The 19,797-nt window shown below is 44.7% G+C and overlaps 1 protein-coding gene across 6 annotated transcripts in view; it reads left to right on the top strand.

The window, feature by feature from the left end:
• The first annotated feature begins 1,152 nt into the window (after positions 1-1,152).
• MAPK6 (mitogen-activated protein kinase 6) overlaps positions 1,153-19,797 on the top strand; it is a 28,257-nt gene continuing 9,612 nt past the window's right edge. The window contains exons 1-2 of one of the 6 annotated variants that reach the window (XM_085588754.1): positions 1,153-1,370; positions 13,536-13,699. The gene's annotated coding sequence lies outside the window, so the exon portion shown is untranslated. Of the gene's footprint in view, positions 1,371-13,535; positions 13,700-15,210; positions 15,537-15,654; positions 15,815-16,031; positions 16,129-16,277; positions 16,332-19,797 lie in introns of those variants that run through there. The other 5 variants (XM_021537444.4, XM_021537443.4, XM_021537440.3 and 2 more) reach the window with 5 other exon arrangements.

Genomic DNA, 19,797 nt, shown 5'->3' with positions numbered 1-19,797 from the left:
GTCCATATCTGCTTCTGGTTAAATGGTTGCTTATTACCTTTTTAGAGTTATACAGCCAACAAAGCAATGCTCAGCCAGGGCTATCACAGTAACACTTCTGCTAACAAAGAGGAGGGAGTTGTACAGTATTCAAAAGAAAATCCCAGCCTCCCAAAACCCAGCATGTGAGAGGTGGCTTTATATTGAATTGTTGGATAAAGTTGTGCAACCCTATATGCAACCAAGTGTAGTCAGGCTGCCTCTCCTGCCAGGGATGCCACCCACATCTGTCTGGTTATGCCTACATCAGCTGTTTCCTCAGCCCTGCACCTCGGGCTGAGCCTGCTGTTGCTGGGTGCTGCTGCTCCACCTCCAGCACTCCCCAAGGCTCTGCTCCTCACAATCCTCACAGCCCCCCAGCCATCCCTGCATCCCTGCTCCTCACAATCCTCACAGCCCCCCAGCCATCCCTGCTCCTCACAGCCCCCCAGCCATCCCTGCTCCTCACAGCCCCCCAGCCATCCCTGCTCCTCACAGCCCCCCAGCCATCCCTGCTCCTCACAGCCCCCCAGCCATCCCTGCTCCTCACAGCCCCCCAGCCATCCCTGCATCCCTGCTCCTCCTCTCTCCCCTGAGCTGCCCAGCCAGAGGCCCCCATGGGCCCAGGCACTGCAGCCAGCCTGCAGGTGAGGTAGCCCTCATACAGAAATGGTTTTATAAATGTGTCTTTAGGTAACGGGCAGCAGTTCAGCAATTCCCTGTGAGGGACTGCCAGGCCAGACTCCTGCAGGCAGCTCCTTGGAGGAAGTGTAGAGGCTTGCTGGAAATACACTGAAATCCAAGAAGCACCACGTGCAGACCTGGTTGCTGCATCAATTTGTTCATTAGGCAATGGCTGCTCCTGAGACTATAAACAGAATTTCACTTGCTGCAATAAAAGCAGGATAATTTCTAGACTTCTTCAGGGACCAGTTTGTCCACTTTTATTCATGAGGTAGTGAAAACAAACCTTCCCACTCTGCAGCTCTTAATGCTCTTTCTCTATTGGTGGCCTATTTTCTGCTTGAGGACAGGGAGGGACCATTGAGTCACACACAATCTCATGCCCTCTTCTTCCTCCTCCTCCTCTCATTTAAATATTAATATGATGAATTATTACTAGAGTAACAGCTGTGCACTACTCATATCACAGCAACATAACCTTCCCCTCCTCATTGGAGCACAGCTATTCCTGACTCGTGTTTTCTGGTTGACCTTCTCACTTCTTCTGGATGACTCTTTAAAAATCACTTTGTTAGTTCTGGTGTGGTATCTTTACGATAATTGCTTGTTCTGTTCTTTCTACTAAATATTAATGATACTGAGGAATTCAAAAGATAGCTGCAGTAATGGTAAGTTAAATGTCTGTGTGTATTCTCCCATGAGATCTGTTTTTTAGAGAGAAAGAAGTGTAAAGATGAATCTTTCTAACTAACACTTAGAAACATCTCTTTCTCTTTGAGAATTGCCAAAATAATATATTTATTATATATATATATATATATATATATATATATATTGTCTTTTATAGAAATAAAATAATTTCATATTAATCAGCTAGTGTCTCTAGATAATTCATAGAAATAGCTAACATTGTCCCTAGAAGAACTAACATTGTCCCTAGAAGCCCTAATACATTGCGTTCTCTGTAGATAAGGTATTTTAAGAAAGACTGCTAATAAAACCATGAGACAACTCTGTGTAGACTGCTGAAAATAAATGTTTGGCATAGAAAAAGAAGGGGAGAGAAAGATAAAACACCACCAGTTAGCTCAATGCAATTGGAAATACCAAAAAAGCATTCCTGGGCAGATTTGGAAATGTTAGCAGATGTTAAGTTTTGTGGGAAAAACTGCTGAGTACCTTTTTGCACGGGTCTTGTGTTTGTGTATGTGTGGTTTACAGACACACAGGTTTTCTCCTCCATTGAAATTGTGGCTCCTTGGGGTACTCTGATGTTGCAGAAGGGTTTGTTGGTTTCTGCACCACTGTTGTGGAGAATGTAATGCCAGCAGGAGTGTAGAAATCAGATTTACTGGACTGGCTTGTATTTAGCTTGGGATGAAACTCTTTGCTGTTGTTGCTTACGGAAAAAAAATCTGAAATGCTCTTAAAAATTCTTAAAAATTACATGTCTATATTTTCATTTGAAAGGTTTAATTTTAAAATTTTGTTTTAGTACATCATTGTTCTTAAAGCCAAACAAAATACTTTCAATTTTAATAAAATATTGTTTTATTGCTTTACTGGGGAGGGGGATGTTGTTACAAGCTCTTAAATATAATAGGAAACCTAAATATCAGTCCAAATTTATAAATTATGCCTTTCTTTTCCCACACGTGATGAAATCAGTAGAAACTTTTTTTCCCCAATCAGCCTTACCAGTGACAAGAGAAAGGGAGGCAGGAGAGCTCTGCTGCCAGAGAACTCTGCCCATTCACAACCAGTGGCCAACCTGTGCCTGTCTAGGGGCTGGGGAAAAGAAATAATGAAAAGAGGGTACTGCAAACTGTTTCTAAATCACTGGCTGCTCTGATACAACCCCAAAAGTAGTGCTGTAACTTCTGAATATTTTCTCTACTGCTTTTTTCCTGAACAAGTACTTAGTGTGAACAAAGAGCCTCATCTCGACTGTTTACAATTCCTACTGCAGTCAACAAAAGTAAAACCATGAATTGAGACATGCTCAGTACCACCTATATACATATATATTTTTGGGTTTTTTCCCTTTGTGTTCTGTACCTCCTAAAGTTTGTTAAAGTTAGAAAAACTTTTGTTCACTCAGTTTACCATCCCCATCAGGGATGTCTTAATTCTCATGCATGTTACTGTACTGCAAATTATTTGGCAAAAACGCTGCTTTTATAAAAAGCCTTGACAAACTCGCAGCATATGCCCCGGATAAAATCTCCTTTCAAACAGTTCCCTCAGATGATTATCTGCAGTGATTGCAAATGAACCTTGTAGCAAGCTCATAACAAGTGTCCTCGTGGACGGAAGAGAAACCTGCTGTCAGAACTACAAATAATTTACGTAACCCAATTTAAAGCTCTAACAAAATGTTCCCTGTTAAGAGGATTGTTATACTTAACGTGTGAGATGAAAATGCTTTCTGAAGGTCAGGAATGCACAGAAGATAGATTAGATCTCTTGAAAACACAAAAAAAAATAGGTTTATACCAGAAGTTTTTCTTCTGTCAGACTTTCAACTTGGCATTCTCAGAAACTTACATAAGTGCAGATTTACTCCTGCAAATGCTGTGTTTGCTCTGAAGAGGGAGAGGAGCCTCAGAGCTTCAAGAAAAATACAAGTGAAGGTAGACTGGAGACTCAGGTTATTTTCTGTACATTTACATAGATTCTCAGGTATATTTCACCAGCAGCAGCATAAATAAAAGCTTGTTTTAAACAGCACAAGGGTGGGTTTGGGGAAGTATTTCCTGGATTCTGCCTGCACGGCAGCCAGTATGATGCTGGAGGGCTCCAGACAGTCCGTGCTGCTGCTGCAGGTGATCCAGCCCCTCCTGCAGCAGTGCCTGTCCCACAGGTGACAGTGGCGTGGCACTGGGTGGCCTCAGATGTGCTGCAGCATCAACCCCTGCAGCAGGAGGGCTGGGATCTCCCCTCGAGGGGTCCTGCTTGCCCCTGGCTGCTGCTGAGTGGCAGAGGGGTGGGACAGCCTCTGCTGAGGCTGGGGAGGGGGCTCTGAGATGTACATCCAAGCCAGGCAAGGCACCTGTGCAAGGAGTCCTGCTCTGCTGCTGTTCAGTGGCCTGGTTGCCTCTGCTCGGTTGGGAGTTAATGGAAAACTGTCAAACAGAGCCACAAAACCTGAATTCAGCATGCTGGAAAACAGCTTTATGAGGTCTGGTTTTTCTTAATAGGATTTAGGGGGTGCGGCATGACTCTGAATGCTTTTCACATAGGATACAATGGAAAGAAAATGAAATTACAGCCTCTGTAACCATCAGAAAGCTGGGCTAGAGTTAACATTCTCCTCATCCCCTGCACACAGTCACATGTAGTTTCTGGCCATCTCTCCAACAGCCAAAACCTGAGATTATAGAGAAGTTGATGATGGAGATCATTCAAACACTGAGCCTCTCACCTCCCTCACTGTTGCATTCCCCCAGGTCCCACTGTTTCTCTGTGTGCCCTGCCTGCCCTGGTGCTGGCTGTCCCACAGCCTGCAGAGCTGCACTGAGCAGCGTGGGCTCTGAACCAGGACACCAGACAAGCAGCAGGCTTTGGCTGGTAAGAGAGGCTGTGTGGCCACGTGTTGGAGTAAAAGAATAGGAAAAATCTTTGTCCTGGAGAGTGGGATATTTTCTAACAGCGTCCTGCTTTGCTCTGCTGAGGGTCTTTTCCCAGAGTAAGTTTGTGAAGGGGAAGAGAAGCTTGAACAGGGCACTCTGCATCACAGGAGCAGGTGCCCTTCAGTCCCTGGCAACTGATGCTCCCCCAGCAGCCTGCCACCCACCCACGGGGAGGGCACTGACAGGGACATTTCTTCCTCAGAAACTCTCTGGGCTGCTTCTTTTCCTCCTTAACACGTTACTTAATTTGCAACAAGACTCTTTCACCTTCCTCGACAGCCAGAGGCTCTCCTGCCTGCAGCACGAGGAGTGACATTCCCCCCCTCGCACAGCCCCTTGAATATCAGGCTAGCCCAGAGGTCTGAGGCTGTGAAGGAATATCAGGAGATGGCAAAGATTCCCAAAAGAGGCTCTTACCCCAATATATCTTGGTTCAGCTCTCTTTATTCTGTGATGTCCATGGGGAGAGCGGGGCAAAGAGGACGAACAGGAAATGTCAGGGGTCTGTACAGACTTTGGACAGGGTGGGCTTCCCTGGCTCTCCACCAACCCTGTTGGGGCAGGAAGGAGGGGTCCAGGTTTATCTGATCAGAGTCACAGGGTCCTGGGGAAGGGGAAATAGAGTGCCCATGAGCTCACTGTAACAGAGGAGAAGGCACCTGGAGGGTGAGGCAGCCCTGGGAGCTCCCTGTGCTCCTCTGCCAGGGGACCGTGTGGCCGTGCCCGGGAGAGGTGGCACCTGCGGGGAGCGGTGCCGCGGTGCCCTGGCACCTGCAGCCTCCTGCTGGCTCGGGCAAGGTTCGTTTGATAGACCACGACTTTGCTGACGGCTAATTCTTCAGATGGAAACATTTTTGTGCCAGGTAGATTTCCAAATCTGAACTTTGCTGTAATGTTTCACTTATTTTATAAGAACTGGGGCAGAGGAGACCACTGATTTTGCCCTACTTAAAAACAAGAAAACAAACAAACAGAAGTTTCTAAAAGATCCTTGCCTTTTTCAGAAGAGGAGGGCACTCCAGAATCAAAAATGCATGTTTTATCTTTCTTGGTGTTCATGAACTGGAGACCTCAGGTTTTGCAGCCTGAGAGATCTGCTAGCAGATTAATTCCCATGTTGTGAGTCCTGGGTGTGCTCCAGCCCACATAACTCCTGAACAGAAATCTTCCTGTGACTGCATCCACAGGCTTCTACGGGCCATGCTGGGATTGGGCACCTGAATTGAATTTAAGTGGACTGTTCCTCCCATATATTGCTTTTAGTGGCTCTTGTTGGCTCCAGCAGCTACCTCACTCTTGTGGAAGAAACAAGGACCAAATAGGTAGGGAAATTTCCGAAATAGGTTGGGAGAGAAAGCTTGTAAAAATGAGATTTTAATTGGACAGGTGAAAAGAAAATAGAAACCAGGAAATAGGAAGAGCCTTGGTGAAACTAGATGGGCTCTGAGAGGGAATGGAGAGACTGGCACAGAGGGTCTGCAAGTTCAGCTACTCAGGGGCTTCTGCTGCTGGGCAAAATCAGAACTGCCTGGACAAAGCCTAGAATAACTTGTAAACTCAGAATTCAGAACTTTGAGAATCTGTACTTGATGCCAGGACCAAAAGTGAGTTGAAAAGTTGAACAGTGAAATAAAGTACAAGACCCTTGCAAATTTTATTTCTAGCAATCTTAAACCTGCTGTTAAGGGCTACATTGACCTTGTTCTTTTGTGACTCAGTTCAGAACAGTGGGAATGATAATATTCTGACATTCTTTCAAATTGTAGAAATTAATTGAATGGTTATTTGCAGAGCCCTTAAACCCTGGTGGTTCTGTCCTCAGACTGGGGCAATATGTGATGAACAGAACATAGGGCAGGCAGTAGACTAAGTCTGGTTTTTGTTGGTATCCAGTTGCTGGTAACCAGGTGAACACTGTCTTGTGCAATGAATGAAGGAGAGCCCTTGTGAGAGAAAAGGGAATATCTGCTCCTGCAGTAAAGCTGTATCAGGGCAGATAGAGCTTGTTCTGATTACTGTGATTGTCATGCCACATGGTGCTCCCTTCCAAGGTCAGAGAAGTTTACTAGCTGCCATGAAGGCCCATATTCCCACGTTCTCCTGCAATCTGAAACACTTCGGCAATCAGAAAGACAAATATTCTTGTTCCTCTGTGTGAAAAGGTTCAAAAGTTTCTATTACTGCCCTGCTGCTTCCCTTGATTTCAGCAGTCCCCGCAGGTTCTTTGTTGTTTCTTAGTTAACAGCATCCTGTTCAAGCCCTGCCTCTGACTCCCTGCTGCCTAGCAATGATTACATTGCTATTGTTTACTAACAAATGTCTTTGGACCTGGGATGATAAACACGGGGTACAGGGCAGTACTTTGATCACAAATTGTATATGTCGTCCTTGAAGCAATTTTACTACAAGCAAATGAGTTGCCTTAATTATTGAAACAGGGATATTATCACAAACCATAATAATCTCAGTTTACTTTGTACTTCGAGGAAGTATCTAGATAGTCCATGAAATTGTGGAAATAGCAGCCTGGGTAGTATGTCAGGAGAAAATAAACAGCTGACATCTCAAAACCTTTGTTGGGTTGAGGGGCAAATCACCACCTCGGTTTTGACAAATACTGTGCTGTTTTGTGAAGTCTTTGTAAAGCATCTCTGACAGGTTTGGGTGTGTTAAGTCCTCCTTGGAGCTGCCCTTGGAGTAGGATGGCTTGGGCAGTGGTATTAAGATTCCTAGTCCAGCCCTGGCAGTATGGTTTAACTCTGAAGGCAAGGGCTGAGTCTTCTGTCTGTCCTTGATTTCTGGGATATACCTTTCCCAACACAGAAATCAAGGAGAGATAGGCTGTCCTGGAAGAGTTAACAGCAAGAAAAAAGGGAAAGGTTTGTAAGCTGAAGTCACAGGAAGAGTTTGCTCAGTCTTGTCTGGTGGCTGAGCTGGTTCTTGATTGCTTTGGGTGGCCAGGTAAGAACTGCCCCAGTGCAGCCTGGCCTTATCACTCCCACTACTGAGCACGAGTGAGAGGGTTTGTGCACTTGACCTCTGTGACCATGGATGCAAGGGGACACAGCAAGGTCTGTCAGCTGGTTTGTGAGCTGGGGACATCAGAAGACACACAGGAACCCTGTAGCAGCTCTTGCTGTCACCCAAGGCCATGCTAGAGTAGGTAATGGAGCACACGTGTACTGTTATCGTGTTGGAGTTGATTGCTGCTCAGTTGCAGCAGTCATGAGAACTGAGTATTGCAATCAGAGCTGGTCCAAAGGTTGGAACTCATCTTCTTTGAGTCATTTTGATTGCTTTTTATGGGAGTGTCCTGATTAAACAATAAGAAGAAATATGAGATAATGGTTAGCAACTTTTTGTGTTTACTAAAATAGGTTTATCAGGAATTGGTTTTATTTTAATTGAGGCTTAAATAGGTCTTTGGTATTTCATAAAACATAAAGAATGAGGGAGGAATATATTTTTCTTTACAAAAAATATAATTTTAGGGGCATTGGGTATCTCTTAAGTTTTCATGTAACAGTTTTTGACTGCTGAAATTTGCAGTTCAAAACTGTTTAAAGATATGCTGGAGATAAGAGAATGCTGATGCAATTACATGCAGAAGATTTCTCTACCTCTTTATCTTTCTTAATTCCAGCTCACTTGCAGGGTAAATCTTGCTATTTATATAATGAAAGAACCTCTATGTATAACCCTTCAATTAAGTATTTATCTTTATGAGATAACTTTCTGGATTGAGGATTGCTTCTCAGTTCTTCCTCAGTACTGGGGTGTCCAATGGACAAGAAAATTCTCCTGAAACGGAGAATTTCTGACCCTTGCCCACCTTCTCTCCTACTCTTCTCTCCTGGACACACTGCATGTGTATGTGTTAGCATCCACTAACAAGTGGATTTGTTTTTCTGTCCTGCAGTGTGTACATGGACAGATGTATTTCACTTGTCTAGCCGTTAACTGAAAAAGTTTGGGATGACCCAGTTTCGGCACTGTTGTACCTCTAAGAGAGGTAATAAATCTTACATTTCTAAAATAACAAAGATTCAGTCAGATTTTATGTCTTTACTGGAAAAAAAAATATTTGTTCTTCAAACTCAGAAGTGTAGATCACGGGTAAAATGAGTTAGTACAAAAAATGTGTCATGTATTATTAATTCCTTTCCTAGGTAGGAGTGCTTCTAGGCTCTTCTGTCAGAAGAACAGATAACTATAAAATCCTGGGTAGAAACCATCCACCGTCCTGAAAGTAGGATGCCTCTGAGCTACAGTCATGAGAGGGATCAAATGTGCCATTGTCTCTTGAAGTAAAACCTCAGCAGAAGTGGCAGGCAAGCCTGCTGACGCTGTCTCTGGGAGAGAAAGCTGGGGGGTTATGATGGGATGAGCTGAGCTGAGCATGTGCCTGGTGCTGATGCTCCTCCTGTGCCCAGGGCAGAAGGGAGGAGGCTGGTCCACACCTGCTTTGAGGTCCACATGATGCTGAACTCTACTGTGGGAATGTAGAGGGCCTAAAGGCATCCCCCTCTGACTGACTGACTGAAAACCAGCCTGCTGGGGAGGTACACTGTGTGTTTCTCACTAATTTAGTAGTTCTCCATGTCATCCACAGTGCCAAAGTGTGGCAGGGAGTGGGCTGAGAAGTGTTTCCTGCAGTTAAGAAATGGAGCCAGCTTGGTACTGCAGGTGAAGGTTGGAGACACTGTGTTCAGGTTACATCTGTTCAAAGTTTTGTCATAAACTTAAGAATGCTGAGAGTTTGCCCCTATACGAAATAAAGCATTTATTGGGGGTTAAATTATTGTGCTGAATCTTCATGGGAGCTGATAGAAACAAAATGAGACCAGGACTTAATGCTCCATTCTGTATTACTACTGCAAAGAGTAACAGGGAGTTCTTCAGATGAGATGAAGCTTAACCTCTAGGCATCTGTTATTGGAGCCCATTTAAAGCACTCTGAGTTGGAAGAGACTTTGCTGAAGCTAATGGGAAATGCTAGGGTAGGAAGATGATCCCAGTGTTTGGCACAAGTCAGAGCCTGGAGAATTTCCAATGTGTGTGTTGGCATTTGTAGCATGTAAGGAGAGTGTCTTTTCTTCCCAAGAGTAAAAGACAAAGCGAGTTTAGACAATTCTGGTCAGTTTTTCCTCTTCAAAGGAAAAATTAATTTTCTTGTTTCTCATTGTAGTGCAATTGCAAGCAAATTCTTTTTGCTTGAGTTGTAATAAGAGGTCTTGTGTTTCATAAGCCTAATACCCTTTGTAGTAAATGGTGCATTAATTTTTCCCCCCTGTGCAGTAGTCAGTGGTGCAAGTCCTTTCCTCAGCACTTCAAACATTTGTCTTCTATAGAGTGGCCTGAGATCTTGCATCATTTCCTGTCATCTATCCAAAGCTATTTATAACACGTCTGCTGATTCTGGCACATAAGCAAAATGCAGTTTTCATGAGAAAACAAATACTTTGGAAATGTAATCTCTCCCAGCAAGTGTCTCAAAACTGCTGAGAAAACCTGAAACAACCTTGAAAATCTTAATAAAGGCTAAGACATAAATGGTGTTGGAGAATATGGGTAATTGAATAGTCCTATATTTTTTTAGGGGAAATCTTTAGAAATAGATAGTGCAAGATGTGCTGAGAAAAAGTTACAGAGTATTAAGGCAGAGGAGGTGTGTCCAAAATATGTTTGTTAGTGAAATGAAAACTTTGGGTTTTGCTGTCTGACAAAACAACAAAACTGATTCAAGGTAGCTTTTGCAATGCTGAGTATTTGCAATATAATCTGATGGTAGATGTTCTATAAAAAGTCCCTACTTCTTGATATTTCTTAGATTTTCAATCTCTTTATCTTCAGGAGACTGACTGGGGTAGGAGTCTGGCAAGGACAGTTGCAGTCATTACGTGAAGCAGCGTGCTTCCAGTCAACCTGCTGCTTTTGATAAGTGCTATTTTGGGAATCCTGAAAAAGGGTGTTGGCCCCAGCCAAAACACACCCTGAGCAGCAGAGCTGCTATCGGGCTCCTGCAGGCAGCCCTGACCCTGCAGGCACTGCATGGCCCCTTATCTTTAGCCATGCAATGTGCTGCTGGCCCGTGGGACAGCTGCATCCATGAGCTGGGGCACGCCGGGGACCGCTGGGCGAGGAGCACATGGAGCTCGAGGATGGCCTTTGCCTGAGCAGCACAAAGGCACCGTTTCTTCAAGGCAGTTTGTTTCATCATCTTTTCACAATATCCATGTATTTGTATTGAGCTTTGCCCCCTATGAATGTATTTCAAGAGGACTCTGGTGTGGATGAAAAAGTTAGTGAATGTTAGTCCAATTTTTTCTTCTCTCTAAATGATAAACCCTGCAGCACCAGCTGTATTTACAATCACACCAGAGGCTTTATCTCTGTAATGCAATAGGAGTCAAAATGCTACATGTAGGAAGGTTTACAGTGCTATAAGAATGAACAAGAACAGTTCTGCATAGCAGTATGTATATTTCTGCAATTAAATGCAATAGTTCTACAAAAACACAGAATTGTTCTATATAAATCCATCATCAGGCATTCATAACTTGCCCAAGAGTTGACATATTTTCCAGTAGGGATCTAAAATCAAATATATTTTTTTGCTGAGAGCACCCAGTCCTGCTTCTAGGGCATCTCTCCACCTTAGTGTACTCAAGGTATTACAGATATTTAAATAATATCTGCTGCCTTTCAACTTTAGCAGCACTTCAGCTAATGTAAAAACCAGCACAGAGGCCTCAGACAATCATGTTCTGATGCCACTTCAGTTGGCAGATGTGCTCTCCTAACCACTTCACTTGAGGCTGTGTAGGTGAGGATGAGAATGGTGCCTTGCTGAAGGTCTGAATGGGGCAGAACCATCACACACTGAATTTTCTTGCACCTGAAGTGCTGGCACAAAAACATTTGGTGCTTTTTGTTTCCACTTCATCCCACGCTTTGCCTTGTCCTCCTGTAGAATATTTCTTAGCTGTAGATTCACCCACTGACTGGATCTACAGCCTGACTCCAGCACACCTCCAATGCCCCAAGCTGGGAACTTAGAAGGAGCTTGGGTCACTTGGAGCACCCAAGTATGAAAATGCTGGCACCTGTCATCCTTTAAAAATTAAACTAACACACATACGACCTTAATTGCCTACCTCAGTAAATTTTTCTGCATGTTTGCTATTCTGTGCAAGCTATCTCTGTGCAAGATAAACTAATGAGGAAATGATGAAAGGCTGAAAATCTGGGAGAGCTCCAGCCTTACACACAGAGGGCAAATGCTTCAAGTAATGACCCAGCTACAAGGCAAGTTTTCTAAGCTTACCTCTTCTCTCTTTATTTACATGGCTTTGCCAACTCCTGCTTTAGGCAGCTGCTCTGCCCTGTGCTGAGTGTTGTTTAAAACATAGAAAGCGTAGGCAATGGAATTGCCTCACTTAATAAAACTGTGTGATTTTAAGCAGGGGGGCTGCTGTATCGAAGTGTCCTAGATTACTGATGATCTACCAAGGGGGAAGAATTACTTGTTCTAAGTGTTTAATGACTTTTTGTCATACAGAATTTCCAAAGTATGTCACATAACCCATTTATTTCTAGCCTCAAAGTTGAACATCTTCTGTGACTTTCTTCTTCCACCTCCATTTGCCCTTTGTACTTTGCTGCCTCTGGTTTGAATTGGCCTGTTAATGGTCTGTTCTTTGCCAGTCTGTCTATTGTTTCACACAGGAATGCAGATCTTGGGGTTTTTCCTTTATTCCAAGTCCTCGTTGTAGTTTTCTTTGCTGATCAGAATGTACGTGGTACAAATCTTGCTCTAGCAAAATCAGGTCCATCCAAGTGAGCCCAAATGAGGTGATAGCATGTTGTCTGTGCCCAGGGAGCTCTACCTACCACCAAGTAAACTTTAAATAAAAAGGGATCTTGACACAAACATTTGTTAAAAGTTCCTAAGATGGCAACTTCTGTGAGGTTATCTGATAATAATGCTGATTGGAATTATATTTTAAGATTTATTGGGAAAATTTTAAAGTCTGCTAATCTAGAGAGTGAGTGTTTGTTAGAAAAATGAATTTGTGTTAAAAAGAACAAATAAAAAAACCTGTGTCCATTATAGCAAGGTAGTGTTTGACACTTCCAGGAAATGAAGGAGCTCAGGAAATGAATCCACCTCAGCTATCGGGTTGCCAGTGAAACTCAAATTTATCTGGGCTGTTTGTGCTGAACATCAGCACTATGAAACTAAGCTGGAAGAGCAATTGATTTGTAAAGGTTTTGCTTAACACCTGCAGAGAAATAGGCTGATAGGAAGAGGCAGCAGTTAAAGGAGACCCAAACAATTAAAAACTCTTGGGATCTGTGCCAGGAAAATGAAATTGTATTTTAGGGCTCAGGGCACAGATAAGCAGGAATAAGTTAAGGAGGCCACAGAAATTGAGTGTTTCTTGAACCTCTCCCCATCCCCTTTTAATAAGTAGATTTTCTCCTTTAAACTCATCCCTTTTCACATGCAACATTCATCTTAAACTTTGGTAAGAAATATGGTCAGTCCTTAAAAATGTATTCTAGGGCATATTTCCCTTCTTCTGCGAGAACGTGTAAGTCATGCAGTGAAACTGAGACAAAAGCCTGGAGCTGCCAAGTTACCTTGGGCAACCTTTTCAAACCGTCTCCAAACCTTTCTTCCCTTGCCAATCATAATGGGTGTGGACACTTAAAAATACTTCATTCTCTTTTATGCCACAAGTAACAATTCACACACAAGACTGAAATATTACATTGGAATTTACTGTTTGATCTTTTTGAACTTGGATATAATAAATGAATCATTGCTGCACTTCTAATTATTTTTTAATTGCTGGTCTTTATGACCTTTGAAATCCAGTTCTCTTCTTGTTCTGCATTTCACTGACAGTTAATATCTGCCGGTATTTTAGAATGGGTTGGTATCGTTAGCATATAATCTACATGCTATGAAATTGCATTGTTGTGGGAAATGTGTAAAAAAATTGTCACAGTAATTTATAGACTAATCAATAAGATATTAAAAATCTGAAAACAGATTACAATTTGCTGGATTAGATAGATCTAAATTGCCATCTGACACACAATTCTGAGTGACTCTCATTTGTATTGTAATTCTATAAATAATGAGGCTGCAAACAAGTAACATTCCTGCACCATGCTTCTCCTTGTTGCAAGATTTTCCTCTAGACTGAAGAATCTCATTCACTAAATCCTACCACGAACTACATTCCTGGAATGGGAGAAAATAATTTGGAGGAGAAAAAAAAGAATGCAGTTCCTGATTTATGAATTAAGAATCCAGAAACTGGTGGCACTTCTGGACTATGGGAGATTAATAAGTGAGTATGTGCTACCCAAGTTAGGAAGCTTGCTGCTTACTGCAAGCCTCCTCTGTGTTTGTTGAACTACTTTTCAACAGTCTGGGCTGCTGCAAAGCAAGCTCCATGAATGTGCAACTTCTTCACCTGACTGAATTGACACTGGGGACATTGGCAACAGTCCCAATGGACACAGATTATGGGCCCTCCAGGTGCTGTTTCAAGGATATAATATAAAATTTTTCTTACTTCAGCACTCTAGAATCTGAGGATCAGCTTGCTCTTTTGTTTTTTATAATGAAAATACTTTGCATGGATGGAGGAGTTCTTTAATTAACTAAATAGCTCAGGACTTAGATATACAACCACTGCTGCTCCTGCCTTTTTTTTTTTTAAGCCCCAAATCTCTTCCTTTAATTCAAGTAAAAACTCCTCTGTGGCTTGGCTCTGGTTGCCATCCTAACATCACCTCTTCCAAATATGCACTCTTGCAGATTTTTCTTTATGGAGTGTATTTAAATACCGGCCTTCTGGAGCAGTGGTGTAGTAATCTTCCAGCTCTGTTTTGCTGGGTGGGCAGAAGAACTGAAGCTTTGTTTCTGACTTTTCTGTACTGTTGGCAGCATGGTGAGCTGCCTATCAATTAGCAAGCATTGTAATATAAAGTGTCAGTTTGGTTACTGACTTCTGCATGTGTGCTGTGAGCACAGTGCTGCACTGCCAAATGCCCAGGTCACCTCTCCTGATAGTGGGGTCAGTATCAGAGCTAGCAGAGCATCTGACTAATTGAAACAGAGGACGTTTGCTGCATAATTGAAGAGAGTTTAAAAGTTACTTTACAAACTAGAAAAGCTGAGTAGGGAGATCCTTGGATGTTGATATATGACTTATTTTAAAAAATAAAGTTACATGATCTAAAAGTGCAAAGGTCAATTGGATGCTTCTGTCCAAATGGCAGCAGAGCAATAGAGCCCTATTGCATATAACTTCTGTCCTAGTACTAGCTATAAATAACCTGTGTTTAACCAGAAAAAGTGAGTATTGATTGTTTTACTTTATTGATTGTTTTACTTTTGAGCCATCCTGCACTGGGAAGGCATATAAGGGACTGAAGAGGAAAACTGCACCCCTGCCTTGACAGTTGTACCGAAACTGGGTTAGTGGAAGCAGAAGGCTCTTCTGATACCTAGAGGCTTGGCGTCCTCATGCTTCTCTCTCCTTAGCAAGAGTGCTTTATACGAGTCTCATGGGCGAAAAACGTAAAGTTTTCATTGTTTTTCTTTATTTTGCTGTATTAATCGTGGTTTTGGGGAAAAGCAAAACCTCTGTTTTGCCTTAACGTAGTGCCTCTGTTAAGGGAGATGCTATAGCAGGACAGAAATCGTTTGTGGTATCTAGAGGTGACAGCAATGGCAATGATTTGCTTGTGTGGAGAAGACTCAGCTGGGCCGTGACATTAAGCCTGCAGAACATCTGAGCCGGTGTCACCTCCGGGGAACGGAACTGCCCCCGCCGCGCCCGCCTGTTGCCTTCCAACTGTTTGTTTCTCCGCCGAGAGGGACGCTCAGTGAGGGGCCAGTTGAACGGGGCGCACCCGGGCGCTTCCCCGCCTGTCGCTGCTGGAGCTCCGCACCCCGAAGCGCCGGGACAGCGCTGGTCCGGCGGGGCCCCGCTGGGCCTCCCGGTCGCGCAGCTCTGGCTGCCGCAGCGGCCACCGGGGAGAGCCGCGGCCGCGCTCGCTCCGGCGCACGCCGCTCCGCCTGCCGCCTCTCCGTGCTGCGGGGGGCTCAGCCGTGCTTCCAGACTGCGGAACCCCTGGGGCCGGCCGGGCACTCGGGCCGGCGGCCGAGGCGGTGAGGTGAGCGAGCGCATGTCAGGGCCGCCCGCAGCCCGCAGCGACCCCGGGCGCCGCTCCGCTCCCGGCCCGCCCCCGGCCCCGAGGGCCGCCCGGGGCCGCCCCTGGCGGGCGGAGCCGCCGCCGCGCCGCCCCTCCCTGCCCTCCGCGCCGGGTTACATGGCGGCGGCTGCGGCAGCGGCAACTGCGGCGAGGCGGGCGGGCGCCGGGCGAGGGCCGGTGGCGGGGCCGCGGGGCTCGGCCGTGTGAGCAGCGCACCCCCGATGAGCCTGGGAAGGCCCGTGAGTGCGAGGGGCGGGGGGCGCGGGGGTCTCGGCCGCCGCACGCGGGCCCGGCCCCGCCGCACAAAGGCGCTTTGTTCCCTCCGTCCCGCCCGGCGGCGGCGGCGCCCCCGGCCCGCTCGGTTCCGCCCCGCTCCCTCCGCCCGGCCCGGCCCGGCCCCTCCGCACTGCGGCGGCCGCGGGGCCGAGCGGGGCGAGCGGCGCGGCCGGGCGGGCGGGGGCGGCCGCGCGGGGGGCGCTGCCGGCGGCTGCGGCGCCGGGCCCGGGGCCGGCCGTGCCGGGGGCGGCGGGCGCGGCCTGAAGGGCGTTTGAAGGTAGGGCCGCTCGGCGGGGCCGGGCCGGGCTGGCCCCCAGCACGGCGGGCGCGGGTCCCTCGGCCCGGCGGGCGGGCCAGGCTGCTGGCCCGGGGGCGGCGGGAGGAAGGATGTGCTTTGCCGGGGGTCCGGCCTCCGCCGCCTGCGGAAGTTTTGCTGCTGCATTCAGCGCGGCTCTGCGAGCCGAACCAGACAGGGCGCAGGTACCGCTCGCTCCTGCTCCCGGGCGCCCGCAGGCTCCGGGAACCCTTTGTGGGAAAAGTGACTTAATGCTCTTAATAAGTATCGTGAAACACCCGACGGAAATGGGTTGGAGAGAGACTGCCCGAGTTTTGGGACTTGGGAACAGGTACCCTTGCCTAGGCAGGCAGGATGCTTTCGCTTGGCGTCTGTAGGATGTGTCTTTTTTTCTGGCTATTTCAGTGCCGTTTGGGTTCAGCTTGACAATGGCTCTTAATTATATTGTGGAAACAGAAACGGCGATCCGTGTGTTGTCGTATGGCCACTGCTGTTGCCAGCAAGCTTTTTATATAGATGTGTGTGTACATATTAAAATAACGCTGTCACGGCATTATGTGTTAATAGAGCAGTTACAAATTCCGGAAAGTGATGGCTTAAAATAGAGGTGCATCTTGGTTTGGCAATTGCATTTAGGAAATGTGTGCTCTAAAGCTAAAATGGGAACTTTCATTTCAGCCCTTTGCTCAAGCTCAGGCCTTACTTGTGTGGCTGTTATCTCAAATTCACTCTTGACTGGTTACCTGTTCAGTGGAACAGCAGATGGTAGCAGGTCTGCAGAGGTGCAGACGGCTGTGGTTAGCTGATGGTGGGCTTCTTCTGGGGACTTTTCATCATTATCTAAAGGGAGAGCCAAACCATTTTTAAACACAATGCAAAAAAGTACACTGGGTTCTTGTGTGTTTTTACAGATCCTTCAGAAGATTTATAAACTAATAGTAACATTTGCTTACTGCCAGCACTGAGTTCCCTAAACAGTGTGGGGAGCAAGTAGGAGGCTTTAGAAAGCAGCAGTTTCGTGAGTTGGACGATGACTCACTCTGCCTACTGACTGCAACGTGGCTGATCTAAAAAAAAAGTTCTTCTGTGCCCCGTATTTTTTAGTCAAAGAGATAGTACTTAGCAGATTGTATAATATGTCATTAGTCATTCTCGGTCTTTCTTCTGTGAGTAATAATTTGATCATTATATGGTCAGCATAATCAAATTAACTGGTATCTTTTAGTCTTATTTGTATTTCTGACAAAGTAAATATCTCATACCTGACTATTTTGGTGTACATCCTGTTTCCTGAAAACTGTGATAAATCCACGTGCAGGAGTTGAGCATGATTTGAAGGAGCTGCTTGCACAATGCCTGAAGCCAGCCAAGTGTGATGATCATCGCTAGGGATGATTTCAAAGCCTTCTGTGGGTCACTTCTGTTACCCTCTCCCAAGAACTGACCCATTTTAAAACCATAGTTATAAACCACTTAAGGAACCGATATCTTTGTGGTTCACTCTTTAAACTTTGTGTGAGGAAGGAGTAAAAGTACCACTTATAAAAAGCCTGGACGTTGTGGCAAGGTGACAGCCTAGATGAAAATGTCAGTGCCTGCGTCAGGAGCCTGTTCAGCACAAATTGGGATGATAAACCCCCTTTTTTATACAGGAGTCCATTATACATTTCAAGTGGCTAGAACATGGGATTCAGTAATTTATTCACAGATAGGAAGCTTGGAGCATGATCAGGTCAAATGAAGGCTGCACCAGGTTTGTTGCTTATGTTGTCAGCATTTTTTTTTTCTTGGCTAAATCAGTCTGATTGTGGAGATCATTGTGTGCTCTCTGAAAACATTGTAATTAGTGGACACCTGGTAGAAGGATAAGTGTAAACTGATGATTAAAAATGCATAGAGATACAGAATGAAAATTTTAGGGCTCCTACTTCAGGATTGGGCTGTATTTCTCTTTCTCCCTGAAGCAGACCTTTCATTGGTGCATTCACTCATGCCAGTAGGGGGTAAGATCTGAGTTATGCAAAGAGATGATAAGTCTTAATTTTTGTTGCTGATGGGCATGGTTTTGAATCTGTTCCTGGGCTGTTTAATGGAACTAGCTAAAAGAGAGTTTCCAGATGTGTCACACAGCTGGTGCAAACAGTTTCAGTATTGCTGCATGTTGAAAACATCAGTGGTGTGAAACAATAAGCCTAATTATGAGGCAGAATACAACTGGTTGTAGATGGTCCCAAAGAGGTAAAATACAGCTTAATGCAGGGTAATTGAACAGAGGCCTTGGACTTGAAGTTAATGTGAAATTTGAAGTATTGGTACAAATTTCAATTTCGGTAACAGCTGGGGGTGGTGTTGGAATGAAAGGTGAATGGGGTGATGTGAACTGTTGTACAGGCAGCAGCTCCAAATGAGTGAACCTGAAAGTAGTACATGTGAGTGAGAAAATACTTTCAAGTTTAAAAATGTTAAAAATCAAGAGGCTAGACATCTGGCAGAATGAACAGTATTGGATAGTCACTGATGCTGTCCTCTTTAAGATAAATTTTAGTTTTGTTCTTTAAATAATTTCATAGGTATTTTAAAAGGGGTCCTCTCTTTAATGTCTTAATGTTGCTAAAAATTCAAGATAGTTTGGGGAAAAGTAGTACTGTTACCTTATTGTGTTTGTACTGAGACTATAATAACTCTTGCAAAACACTGTTTAAAATTAGGACTTTTGCCAATGCACAAAGAAAGGAATCTTAAGGCAATCTTAAGTTCCATGTTCTAGGCAGAGAAAGCTCTGAAGATCACCCTTGTGGCAGGGTATACCACATCAGTAGAGGGCAGCTCAGTGCTTTTCAGTTCAGAAATACTACATTTGGTGATATCTATTTAAAAAGAAAAACTGAGCAGAGGATAGCATGTGTTTCCTTCTTCCCAGTGTTTGTCCACATACCTGGGGGCAGGTGGTGTGTGGCAGGAGGGAGCGAGGCTGAGCACTGGGGCTGTGTCTTGATGACAGTCAGGCTCGAGCCAAAGGAAGGGTAATATTTAAATGTGTTGAAACAGTCTTGTTTCTCATTGCCAGTGTGCCTTTCTTTCTTTTTTTTTTTCCTTTTTCTCTATACAATTCTGATTTCTTTAGTGAATTGGGGCCATTATTTAAAATATGTTAATAACTTGTCAGCTGCTCTTGCTGCTCTGTTAGGAGTGAGGAGACTTGTTTTGCTTGCTCACAGTTGTCCCACTGAAAGGCTAGCACTGTTTTAAAGGAAAACATTCATATAATTAATTCTGAAGTGTTGGGATAGTGTGATGACCTTTATGTTTATGGAAGAGCTGAAATGTGTTAATCTAAGATTCAACAGGAGGCACTTGGTGGTTTGATGTGACCTATACATATTGGGGAAGAACATTCAAGTGACTTGTAGTGGAATTGCCCAAAGCTTACCACACTGTGTAGCGTACACCTCTGACTCTTCCCTTTGTGGCATTTTTGAGCTTTTAAAAGAAGTGAGGATGTTGTACAAAAATGCATCATGTGGTCTTTATGACTGCATTCTGCTGGTGCTGACGGGAACTTATTGAGAAAATTGCCTGTTTGGTTTTTCATAATAGTAGGTGAATTCATTACACTATTAAAAATTAAATTATGTCTGAAAGAGCCCGTAT

The sequence above is a fragment of the Lonchura striata genome, chromosome 10 (genome assembly GCF_050655825.1).
Source record: "Lonchura striata isolate lonStrDom1 chromosome 10, ASM5065582v1, whole genome shotgun sequence".
NCBI lineage: Eukaryota > Metazoa > Chordata > Aves > Passeriformes > Estrildidae > Lonchura > Lonchura striata.
The sequence above is the reverse complement of the archived record's forward strand: the minus strand, read 5'-3'. Positions and strand labels throughout refer to the sequence as shown.